The sequence below is a fragment of the Terrapene carolina genome, unplaced genomic scaffold (genome assembly GCF_002925995.2).
Source record: "Terrapene carolina triunguis isolate 2854851 unplaced genomic scaffold, T_m_triunguis-2.0 Scaffold50534, whole genome shotgun sequence".
NCBI classification, from domain to species: Eukaryota; Metazoa; Chordata; order Testudines; family Emydidae; genus Terrapene; species Terrapene triunguis.
This window is the reverse complement of record NW_020714885.1, coordinates 1-12,108: the sequence shown is the minus strand read 5'-3', so window position 1 is coordinate 12,108 and position 12,108 is coordinate 1. Positions and strand designations below refer to the sequence as shown.

Genomic DNA, 12,108 nt, shown 5'->3' with positions numbered 1-12,108 from the left:
CCCTGGGCGGGGGAGGAGAGGCGGTGCGGGTTTCTGGCTCTGTGGCTGGGCTCTGGGGGTAGGGGGTATGGTGTCTGGGCTGGTGGGTGCCCCCATTGGCCTCTGGTGGGGAGGAGTGCAGATGTCTGGGCTGGGGGGAGGGGTGTGGGTGTCTGGCCCTGTGGCTGGGCTCTGGGGAGGAGGGGGCAGAGAAACAGAAACTGGGTTGTCATAGGGGTTTCTTTAACTCTCTTTTTTGTCATCTATATTGGTACAGACATAGTTGCTGACAGGTATTTTGAAATAAATTATCAAAATAATTGAAACCAGCATGATTATATAGTGTTATTTTAACAAATAAAATATGCAGAATTTTAAAATATTGTGCTCAGAATTTTTAGGCACAGAATTCCCCCAGGAATAAAAAACAGAGGAATCTACATAGAGCAAAATATGAAGAAAAAAAAAAAAGCCCCGAGAAAATGTCAGGTACCACTGAAACCTGTCTTAAATGACCAATAAAGTTTACTTCTAATAAAATATGCTTTGTTAAGTAGTATTAATTGTAATAAAACCTAAGCAACGTTGTACTTAATCTTTTAAGGGATAATATGAGGCAGGTGGCATACAGAAGGCTGCCTGGACATGGAGGTCTCTTGTTCAGGCTTCACTGTATTTTTTGGTCCAAACTGTTTGACATGTGTTGCAACTGGAGAGAAGCTGTCATCTAATCAGTCTTTTCAGTCTTCCGGTAACGCAATATTGTGGCTGTGACCCATATATTAAGAACCAGCATGATTATGAAACGGACTAGAACTATGAAGGAGAAAAACATTCAATTAATAAAATGTCGTAAGCATGAATGCTAACATTAACTGCTGCCATTTCCACAGGATACAATAACTTGTTCACAAAGTTTTACTACTGTACATTCTGAACAGTTTACCTTCCACAACTCCTTAATGGACTTCCTCAAAATACTGGAAGGAACCCATATGTCAGACATCAAAAATTCTGAAAATAATATCCAGGATCATGTTTTTTTGGGGGCGGGGGGGGGGGGAGGGAGATGAATTCGGCAGATGTATCCTCACCTGCTGAATAGTGATTTGTTAAGTAATACCCAGAATTATTTAAAAAATAAATACATCTAGATTCCTTAATGTAAATCTGCTTCTTTGAATCACTTTGATACTAAAAATGAACTTGCTATGTATGGCAAGTTTAATATATCTGGTTTAAATTCACACAATGTATACCTATTTTTTCATCACTTGCATCTAACAGGAGCATATAAACATATGTAATACTCTATTTAAATAACTATTAAGTTCAGGCTTGTGAGGGTTTTTTTTTCTAACAGTAAACATTTATTGGTAATTGCCAGAGTTTAACACGCAAAAATCTGACACAAATTTGAAAGAAACAATGAGATTTGCTCAATATCTTGATTACCTTAAGATATTTTTTGAAGTAAGGCTACAAAATCTATTTGAAAAATCAAAGAAGCAGTTTCTCTGTTCACCTGACACTGCACATGTGTATTTATCCCATTTGTTCCATTTTAGGAAGTAAACAATATACTGAAATATACAAAAAAAAACGCTTTTCTAAGAGCTGGTGATTTTATAAATACACTATACCACATACCACCAGATATAGAGTAACCAAGAACAATGAGGGAAAATCCAGTGCGAGCTCTCAACCCTCAAACAGTTGACAGGCCACATTTTTGTTTAAAGTCCAAATGTCACTGCTCCCATCTGTTTTTCATTGTGCTACATTTTGGTGCAGTTTATGGGTACTTTTAAAATTCCTTTTAAAATTCACTCTGGGTAATACGATGGAGCAGTTTTCTTTAGCTCATTCTGGTAAAACATGGAAAATACTGACTTAATCATTTCCATTGTCTAAAACTGCTTTCTACCATGTGAAAATTTAGTCATTTTCCACTAAAAATGACATTTTGGATTGTGCTACTTTGAGCAGTTGAAATGCCAACAACAGGCAGGGTCACTTTCTTAAATGCACTGTTTTTTTGTTTCCCACCCCCTCCCCCTATGGTAGAAGGCTGATTTTAAACATCCCTTAGTTTTATAATGAATTTATTCTATCTAACGTGCCCATCCCATGGTATCAGAATTCCATGTGTTGTCAGACAATCTCTTACTTGACTGCACTGGTTGGTGACAGCATGAGAGAAATCTACATTACTTTCAGCCAAATGTAAGTTTCATTCTTCTTCGAGTGCTTGCTCATATCCATTCCAGTTAGGTGTGTGCGCGCCGCGTGCACGATCGTCGGAAGATTTTTACCCTAGCAACACCCGGTGGGTCGGCTGTGGAGCCCCCTAGAGTGGCGCCGTTATGGCGCTGGATATATACCCCAGCCGACCCAGCGCCCCCTCAGTTCCTTCTTACCGCCCCTGACGGTCGTTGGAACTGTGGAGCGCGGCTTAGCTGATCTCCACACTCCCTAGCTTCTCATTGCTCTTGTTGTATTTAGTTATATAGATAGTTGTTCAAGTAGTTAGTAGTTAGTTATAGTGTATATATATATATAGTTATAAGTTGTTATCGGGGGTTTAGGGGGTGTTTTCCCCCTTTTTCCCCCCGGCGCGCAGCCGGGCCCATGCCCAAGGCTCCTGGCTTTAAGCCGTGCGCGTCCTGCGGGAAGCACATGCCAACTAGCGACCCGCATAGCTCCTGCTTGAAGTGCCTGGGAGAGACTCATCCAGCAGATAAGTGCCCTATCTGCAAGGCCTTCAAGCCAAGGACAAGGAAGGAGCGGGACTTTAGGCTCCGACAGCTCCTTATGGAGGCGGCTCTGAGTCCAGATCCTCCCTCGGCGCGCCCTGTCCCGGCACCGAGCGCTTCGGTGCGCAGCGCCCCGGCGGGCTCGACCGGTGCGGCAGAAAAGACTGTTCGGCACCGACCGACGTCGGCACCGCGCCCGCCCAAAGAGCCTCGGCACCGATCCATCTCTCCGGGCCATAAGAAGACCGCTAAGACACGGGACGTTGTTGCCGCGAAGGTACCGGCTCCCCCGGTGCCGGGGGTAGAGCCGCGTCCGCAGCTGGACCGCCAAAGACAGGCGGCCACACCGTCGACTCCGGCACCGAGGCCGTTGAGTCCGGTGCGGACTGTTTCACCACCAAGGCTGGTGGTGGAACCTTGTCTCCCTTCCACCCCGGAGACCTTTGCTACGGCGAGAGACCTGAGCGCCCTCACGGAGCCGGCGCCGTCGCAACTCCCGGCACCGGTGGCTCCACGCGTGCTGCAGTCCAGAGGCAAGCCTGCCCTGGTGCGCCCACCGTCGCCAGCACGAGTCTCTCGGCACCGCTCCAGATCCCGAAGCAGGTCCCGACGCCGCTCGGAGTCCCGGCGCCGAGGGTCACCTCGGCACCGGTCGTACTCGCGGCCCAGATCTTCCTCGCGGCGCCGTCCTCGGGTTCGGCACCGCCGTGGCCGTCGAGATCGGCGTCCCGGTCATCTGAGACGGGGGAGCCCGGCCACCTGCAGGAGACCGAGGACCCGATGCAAGGGCCTGCGCATTGGTCCTTTTGGACTCCTTGGGCCTACCACCAAGCTCAGGGAGCTCCCCTGTCGGCTTCCCGCTCTGGCCGTTCGGACACCAGGGCCCCGGAGTCTACCATCTCCCGCCCTCCTCCAAGGGACGTGGAGGCTCCAGTGCCCGCACCTGCGGAGGCCCCTGACCAGGGGGCAGGGGATGCCCAACACCAGGAACACCTGGAGCAGGACCAACCATTGGACCCCTTGCCACCGGGGGCATCTTCCTCGTCCTCTCCTGATGAGGCCGTAGCGGGCACGTCGTCCATCGGGCCGCCCCCGATAGACCTTCGGGCCCATCAGGACCTACTGCGGCGCATGGCTCGCAATCTGGACCTCCAGGTGGAGGAGGTTGCGGAGGTCCATGACCCGATAGTGCAGATCATCTCAGCGGATGCTCCATCCAGGGTGGCATTACCGCTGGTCCGCACCATCCAGGCCAACGCCACTACTATCTGGCAGACCCCGGCCTCTATTCCGCCCACGGCCAGAGGGGTTGAGAGAAAATACTTTGTCCCATCCAGGGAACACGAGTATCTGTACATTCACCCCCAACCGTGCTCACTGGTGGTTTCCTCAGTGAATGCACGGGAGCGCCATGGCCAGCAGGCCGCTGCGCCCAAATCGAAGGACGCTAAGCGCTTCGATTTGTTTGGACGCAAGGTGTATTCGGCTGGCGGACTGCAATTGCGGGCAGCGAACCAGCAGGCACTACTGAGCCGCTACGGCTTCAATATGTGGTCCTCGATGGGGAAATTTAAAGAACTGGTTCCCCAGGACTCGAGGGACGAGTTTGGGGCCCTGGTAGAGGAGGGCAAGCGGGTGGCATGCACCTCCCTACAGGCGTCCCTTGATATAGCGGACTCGGCCGCTAGGACCCTGGCGTCGGGGATAGCAATGCGCCGAATCTCCTGGCTCCAGGTGTCGGGCTTGCCTCCGGAACTGCGGCAGACCCTGCAGGACCTACCGTTCGAGGGACAGGGCCTCTTTTCAGAGAAAACAGACTCGAGGCTCCAAAACCTTAAGGACTCTCGAACAATGATGCGCTCCCTGGGGATGCATGTCCCAGGGCCTCAGCGCAGGCCCTTCAGGCCACAGCCTCAGCGGTTCTACCCTCCCCCGCCTCGTCCAAGACAGGACTTTGCTAGGAGGCGGGGTCGAGGTGGTAGGCGAAGGTCGACCGGCCCTCAACCCGGTCAGAACCAGGGCCAACCTAGGCCACCTTCGGGGCCTAGGCAAGCCTTTTGAAGGTGCGGTCGAGGACGGCACCTTAGCCACTTTCCAGGATTCGGTTCCCCCCTTCCGGGATCGCCTCTCCCGTTTCCACCGTGCTTGGTCCCGTATAACCTCGGACCGTTGGGTCCTTCGCACGGTGGAGAGGGGATACGCCCTCCAGTTTTCCTCGCCCCCCCCATCCCACTCCCCCTCCCCGTCCCTCTTCAGGGACCCTTCTCACGAGCAACTCCTTACACAGGAGGTTTTTGGGCTTCTCGCTATGGGGGCCATAGAGGAGGTTCCTTCGGAGCTAAGGGGCAGGGGGTTTTACTCCCGCTACTTCCTGATACCCAAGTCAAAAGGGGGTCTACGGCCCATCTTAGACTTACGCGGACTCAACAAATTCATAGTAAAGTTGAAGTTCCGCATGGTGTCATTGGGGACCATTATCCCTTCACTGGATCCTGGAGACTGGTTCGCCGCCCTCGACATGAAGGACGCTTACTTTCACATAGCAATTTATCCGCCCCACAGACGTTTCCTGCGATTCGTGGTAAACAGGGTACACTACCAGTTCGCAGTCCTTCCCTTCGGCTTGTCCTCGGCTCCCAGGGTCTTCACAAAGTGCCTGGCAGTCGTCGCGGCCTTCCTTCGTCGACAAGGGATACAGCTGTTCCCGTACTTGGACGACTGGCTGGTACGCGGCCGCACCAGAGACCAAGTGCAAGCCCATGTCCACATAGTGACACGCACTTTCCACGCTAGTGCCAACTCAAAGAATAGAGTTCATTGGAGCAATCCTGGACTCCAGACGTGCCCGAGCCATCCTGCCAGACAGCCGCTTTCATACCATCTCAAGCGTCATTCAAGGACTCAGGGCCTTTCCAACTGCCACCATAAGGACGTGCCTTGCCCTCTTGGGCCACATGGCCTCGTGCACCTACGTAACCAGGCACGCCAGGCTGCGACTTCGCCCATTGCAGACTTGGGTGTCATCGGTTTACCGTCCTCATCGAGACGACCTGAGCATGGTGGTCACGGTTCCGACCGCAGTCTTGGCCTCCCTCACATGGTGGACGGATCGCACGGCGGTCTGTGCAGGAGTACCCTTTCACGCCCCACAGCCCTCCCTCCACCTAGTTACGGACGCTTCATCTCTAGGATGGGGCGCTCACCTGGGGGAGCATCATACCCAAGGCCTGTGGTCGGCGTCCCAACTAGCCCTGCACATCAACGTCCGAGAGCTGATGGCAGTGCGCCTGGCTTGTCAGGCTTTCCTCAACTTCCTACAGGGCCGTTGCGTGCTGATTCTCACCGACAACACCACGGCCATGTTTTACATCAACAAGCAAGGCGGAGCCCGCTCATCTCCCCTATGCCAAGAGGCCATTCGCCTGTGGGACTTTTGCATCGCCCACTCGATACATCTCACGGCGTCATTCCTGCCTGGAGTCCAGAATACGCTGGCGGACCGTCTCAGCAGGTCCTTCCAAACGCACGAGTGGTCGATTCGCCCGGACATCATCTATTCTGTCTTCCAGAGGTGGGGGTTTCCCCAGATCGACCTGTTCGCATCTCGGGCCAACAGGAAGTGCCAGGCATTCTGCTCCCTACACGGGCGAGCCCCGGGCTCTCGGTCGGACGCCTTCCTCATGGCATGGAAAGACCATCTGTTCTACGCCTTTCCCCCATTCCCGCTGGTCCACAGGGTGCTGCTCAAGATCCGCAGGGACCATTCACGGGTAATTCTAGTCGCTCCTGCTTGGCCGAGACAGCACTGGTACACCACACTTCTAGAGCTGTCAGTACAGAGGCCGATCACGCTCCCCTTGAGTCCGGATCTCATCTCTCAGGACCACGGCCGGCTGTGTCACCCCGACCTGCAGTCGCTCCACCTCACGGCGTGGATGCTTCATGGTTGAGTCGCTCAGAGCGGCAATGCTCGCAGGCCGTCCAGCAGGTCCTGCTGGGAAGTAGAAAGCCCTCTACGCGGACCACTTATTTAGCCAAGTGGAAGAGGTTCTCCTGCTGGTGTGAGCAACGAGCTACGTCTCCCTCGCAGGCTCCTATCCCCTTGATACTGGAGTACCTCCTGTCCCTAAGACAGCAAGGCTTGGCGACATCCTCAATTAGGGTTCACCTCGCCGCTATTTCCGCTTTCCACCCAGGAGAACTCACGTCCTCGGTCTTCTCTAACCCGATGGTCGTTAGATTCCTCAAGGGCTTAGACCGGCTATACCCACAGCAACGACAGCCGGTCCCAACGTGGGACCTCAACCTCGTACTCTCTAGGCTCACAGGGCCTCCGTTTGAACCATTGGCTACCTGCTCGCTCCTGTACTTATCTTGGAAGACAGCCTTCCTGGTAGCCATCACCTCAGCACGGCGCGTCTCGGAACTCAGGGCGCTGACATCCGAGCCCCCATACACGGTGTTCCATAAGGACAAGGTGCAGCTTCGCCCCCATCCTGCCTTTCTTCCAAAGGTGGTGTCACCTTTCCACGTGAACCAGGATATATTCCTCCCGGTCTTCCATCCGAAACCGCACGCTACTCGTCAGGACCAGCGTTTACATTCTTTGGACGTTCGCAGGGCCCTGGCTTTCTATATTGACCGTACAAAGTCGTTTAGGAAGACGACGCAACTCTTCGTTGCGGTAGCCGACCGGATGAAGGGCTCACCGGTCTCTTCACAGTGCCTGTCCTCCTGGATCACGTCCTGTATTCGTGCTTGTTACGACCTGGCCGGTGTTCCGACGCCACGCATCACCGCTCATTCCACGAGGGCCCAGGCCTCCTCGACTGCCTTCCTGGCTCAAGTACCGATCCAGGACATTTGTAGAGCTGCAGTGTGGTCATCGGTCCACACATTTGCTACTCACTATGCGCTGGTGCAACAATCCAGAGACGACGCTGCTTTCGGGTCAGCGGTTCTGCACACAGCAATGTCTCACTCCGACCCCGCCACCTAGGTGGGGCTTGGGAGTCACCTAACTGGAATGGATATGAGCAAGCACTCGAAGAAGAAAAGACGGTTACTCACCGTTGTAACTGTTGTTCTTCGAGATGTGTTGCTCATATCCATTCCAAACCCGCCCCCCTTCCCCACTGTCGGAGTAGCCGGCAAGAAGGAACTGAGGGGGCGCTGGGTCGGCTGGGGTATATATCCAGCGCCATAACGGCGCCACTCTAGGGGGCTCCACAGCCGACCCACCGGGTGTTGCTAGGGTAAAAATCTTCCGACGATCGTGCACGCGGCGCGCACACACCTAACTGGAATGGATATGAGCAACACATCTCGAAGAACAACAGTTACAACGGTGAGTAACCGTCTTTTATTCATGTACTTCCTTCAAATTTTAAACTAGTACAAATAATTTAAATAGTTTCACAGTTCTTGAATAGTTTTTTTTTTTTTAAAATACACAAGTCTACCAGTGAGAGAGAAGGTGCTGTTTTTGATATCTTATCCATTTGGGAAAAGTCACTACTCAATTACCATGTGTTCCAACAGAAAGAGGGATTTTTGTTTTTCCTTTACGCAGGCATTTCCATAATTAAGCAAATTTTTTAATCTATTTTTTCTCTAAGAATAGAAGCTGCCTTTTAAACTGCCAACATTCCCTATGATGAACACAAATAGATTTTTCCTCACATCGTCTTCCCCATAGGTGTTAAACTCCTAGCCATAATAATAGCCCAGTGGTGTTTTCTCAGCAGTAATCCAGTTCCCTTGCTGGAATAAACCACTCAGCTACATAGTTTATTCTACTGAGAACCGGATAACTGCTCACAAAACAGGACAGGCTGCTGTTATCTTTAGATAGCGAGGCAGTGAAGAAATGAAGACAATTTCATATATTACTCACCCATAAGATCATTTGTGGTCATTATAGTTGTAATTATTCTTGCTGTAAATTAAAGGAATTGTGGTTAGTATGTCATAGAATCATAGAATCTCAGGGTTGGAAGGGACCTCAGGAGTTCATCTAGTCCAACCCCCTGCTCAAAGCAGGACCAATTCCCAACTAAATCATCCCAGCCAGGGCTTTGTCAAGCCGGGCCTTAAAAACCTCCAAGGAAGGAGATTTTACCACCTCCCTAGGTAATGCATTCCAGTGCTTCACCACCTTCCTAGTGAAACAGTGTTTCCTAATATCCAACCTAGACATCCCCCACTGCAACTTGAGACCATTGCTCCTTGTTCTGTCATCTGCCACCACTGAGAACAGCCGAGCTCCATCCTCTTTGGAACCCCCCTTCAGGTAGTTGAAAGCAGCTATCAAATCCCCCCTCATTCTTCTCTTCTGGAGACTAAACAATCCCAGTTCCCTCAGCCTCTCCTCATAAGTCATATGCTCCAGACCCCTAATCATTTTTGTTGCCCTCCGCTGGACTCTTTCCAGTTTTTCCACATCCTTCTTGTAGTGTGGGGCCCAAAACTGGACACAGTACTCCAGATGAGGCCTCACCAATGTTGAATAAAGGGGAACGATCACGTTCCTCGATCTGCTGGCAATGCCCCTACTTATACAGCCCAAAATGCCGTTAGCCTTCTTGGCAACAAGAGCACACTGTTGACTCATATCCAGCTTCTCGTCCACTGTGACCCCAAGGTCCTTTTCTGCAGAACTGCTACCTAGCCATTCGGTCCCTAGTCTGTGGCAGTGCATAGGATTCTTCCGTCCTAAGTGCAGGACTCTGCACTTGTCCTTGTTGAACCTCATCAGGTTTTTTTTGGCCCAATCCTCTAATTTGTCTAGGTCCCTCTGTATCCGATCCCTACCCTCCAGCGTATCTACCATGCCTCCCAGTTTAGTGTCATCTGCAAACTTGCTGAGAGTGCAGTCCACACCATCCTCCAGATCAGTAATAAAGATATTAAACAAAACCGGCCCCAGGACCGACCCTTGGGGCACTCCGCTTGAAACCGGCTGCCAACTAGACATATCAGGGAAGATCTGCTGATGCATCCAACTACTAAAAACAATGAAATCTCTGCTTTGCAGTTAAGAGAAAAATCAAGCAAAAAAACCCATACAAATATCCACATCTTAAATGTACCCCCCACTTACTAGAGCCTCAAAAATGAAGCCCCAACCCTGAGCTCGCTTTTTCTTTTTTCTTTTCTTTTTTTTTCTTTTTAAGAGTTCATTTGAAAGTAACAAAACAAAATGCTGATATAGTTGGAACTTTTCTAAATTTTCAAATGGAAAAATGTTACCACCCGGTAAGCCGTGGCAAAAGCTCATTGCTTCTCTTACTTCTTATTTACCATTTTCTTCTCTCTTTTGGTGGCTGATCTCAGTCTGTCAGCTGGCTATGAGTTTCTATATCAAATTGCCAGTTAAAAACTAGAGCAAAATTTCACCAGTTTACTGTATTGGAGAATTTATATACGCCCATATATCTCTGTCCATGTCTCACTTATGCTATACACAAGAATAATTCCCTCCACTGCAGGAATTTCTGAGTGAAATTCCATGGACTCATATAATGCTTGAGGTCAGACTAGATGATCATAATGGTCCCTTCTGGCCTTAATCTCTGGATCAATATCATGTCTTACAATGGGAGTGATCTGACACTACCTCTATTAGAAAATATTTTAGTAAGTTAAAAACAAATTGAGTAAAGATCAGAAGCTATAGCAGTAATTTTCTAAAAGAGTTAAAATACAAGACATAATTGCAAAAGACAATTCTAATTAACAGTTGTAGCAGGCCCTTTTGTATGAACTGCTACCAGGAGTTGCCTAGGATAACTAACCTACACACCAGAACCCTCTACAAGTTATTGCCTGGATTTAGGAACATGCTTAAGTTCATTCCTGTTCATGACATGACTTAATGTTTAGCAAATGTTTCTAAATGTTTTCCTGAATTAGTGCTATGTCTTTAAGATTATTGCTGGAAAATGGCTTGAGATCCTTTCATTTGATCCTTTAAGAAAAAAGAACCTTTTTTTCTAATGAAATACAGAATTATATATAAATCATTTATTTAAATGAAGAAAAAAGTATGATTTTTGGCTCCATATTATGTTTGATCAGTGATGTTCCAATCCAGTCAATTATCTGGTATAATAGTAATTAACTAATGGAAAGTACTAGGATGTTATGTGAGGACAAAATAAGACGACAATTGCAATGCACATCAGCTACAAATGTTATTTTTCTAGCCTGGATTTTCATTATTTTTAAGGACTGAGACCTTTTCTGCATAAAAGTAACATAGAGATGAAATCATGCATAAAAGAACCTATTCTCTTAAAGAAAGATAATATTCAAATATGGTCAAACAATTACTTTTAGACAATACACCGGACCCTCGCTAGAACGCGGGATTTGGGATCCATGCACAGTACCACATTAACGCGGGGACCGCATTAAAATGAATTGCAATTAAAGTAATTAAATTTGGGATCCATGGCCGTGACCACATTATATGCGAATTCGTGCTATATAGACGCGCGTTCTAGCGAGGATCCGGTCTAATATAGAAAGCTACCCTGGGGAAGATTCAGATTTACTATGGGTTTGACAAGGTCTCTCACTGCAGATACAGATACATTAGGAACAGTAATGGCTTTGTGGCGGTCACTTTGTTATACAAAACCCAATGCATGTTGCTTACTTGCACATGTGTATGCAGACATACTCCAGGTCAGGGCACTCACTTGTCCGGAATCTCTTGTCTGCCACAGACACCGCAGCTGAGCAAATTTACTTGCTGCACTGATTAACGTACACAAATTCTGCAGAAAAGAATACAAAAAAAAAAAAAGAGGACAGCTGTTTCTAGTTCCATCTAATAAGAAAGTATTTAGCTTAGGCCTAAAATGTATACTTTGCCTTTTTTTTTTTTAAAGTAGAAATACTTTTGACATTTAAAAAAATTCCTTCGTTGGTTGCATACCAAACATTACAGAATCTTACTAAGAAACTATGAAACAAAGTGAAACTGACCAGAAACCAATTGGTCTAGTTTTGTGGTACAGGCTCTAAGAGAAATATAAAACGTGAACTGTAACAATTACTGCATTTGGTGACTGCAACTTAAAAACAAAAGTTACTTTTAAACTAAGTGTGTTCCATGCGGTAGTGGAATGTTCTCAAACTATTAATAGAGATGAGAGACAAAGCAGTACTTGGAAACTGCTCATTAACAGCTCAGAAGAGCTCATTTTCAAAACACGTTCTAGAATAAATTATAAAATACAGTGGAACCCTGTTTACCTGATCTAATTGGGACCGGGGCCAGATCGGATAATCAAAAATTCAGATAATCGGGAGAATGAGCAAAGAGCTTTCTATCCATTATTTTAAGATGCAGAGTTGCTTTTAA

General features: G+C 48.7%; 1 long non-coding RNA gene across 1 annotated transcript; it reads right to left on the bottom strand.

Moving 5' to 3' along the window:
* Positions 1 to 486: 486 nt before the first annotated feature.
* On the bottom strand, positions 487 to 8,676 carry LOC113405744. Its single transcript, XR_003900006.1, has 2 exons — positions 8,632 to 8,676; positions 487 to 795 (listed from the first exon to the last, which is right to left on the bottom strand). It is a non-coding gene; the product is annotated as an uncharacterized LOC113405744 (long non-coding RNA).
* Between the last annotated feature and the right edge of the window lie 3,432 nt (positions 8,677 to 12,108).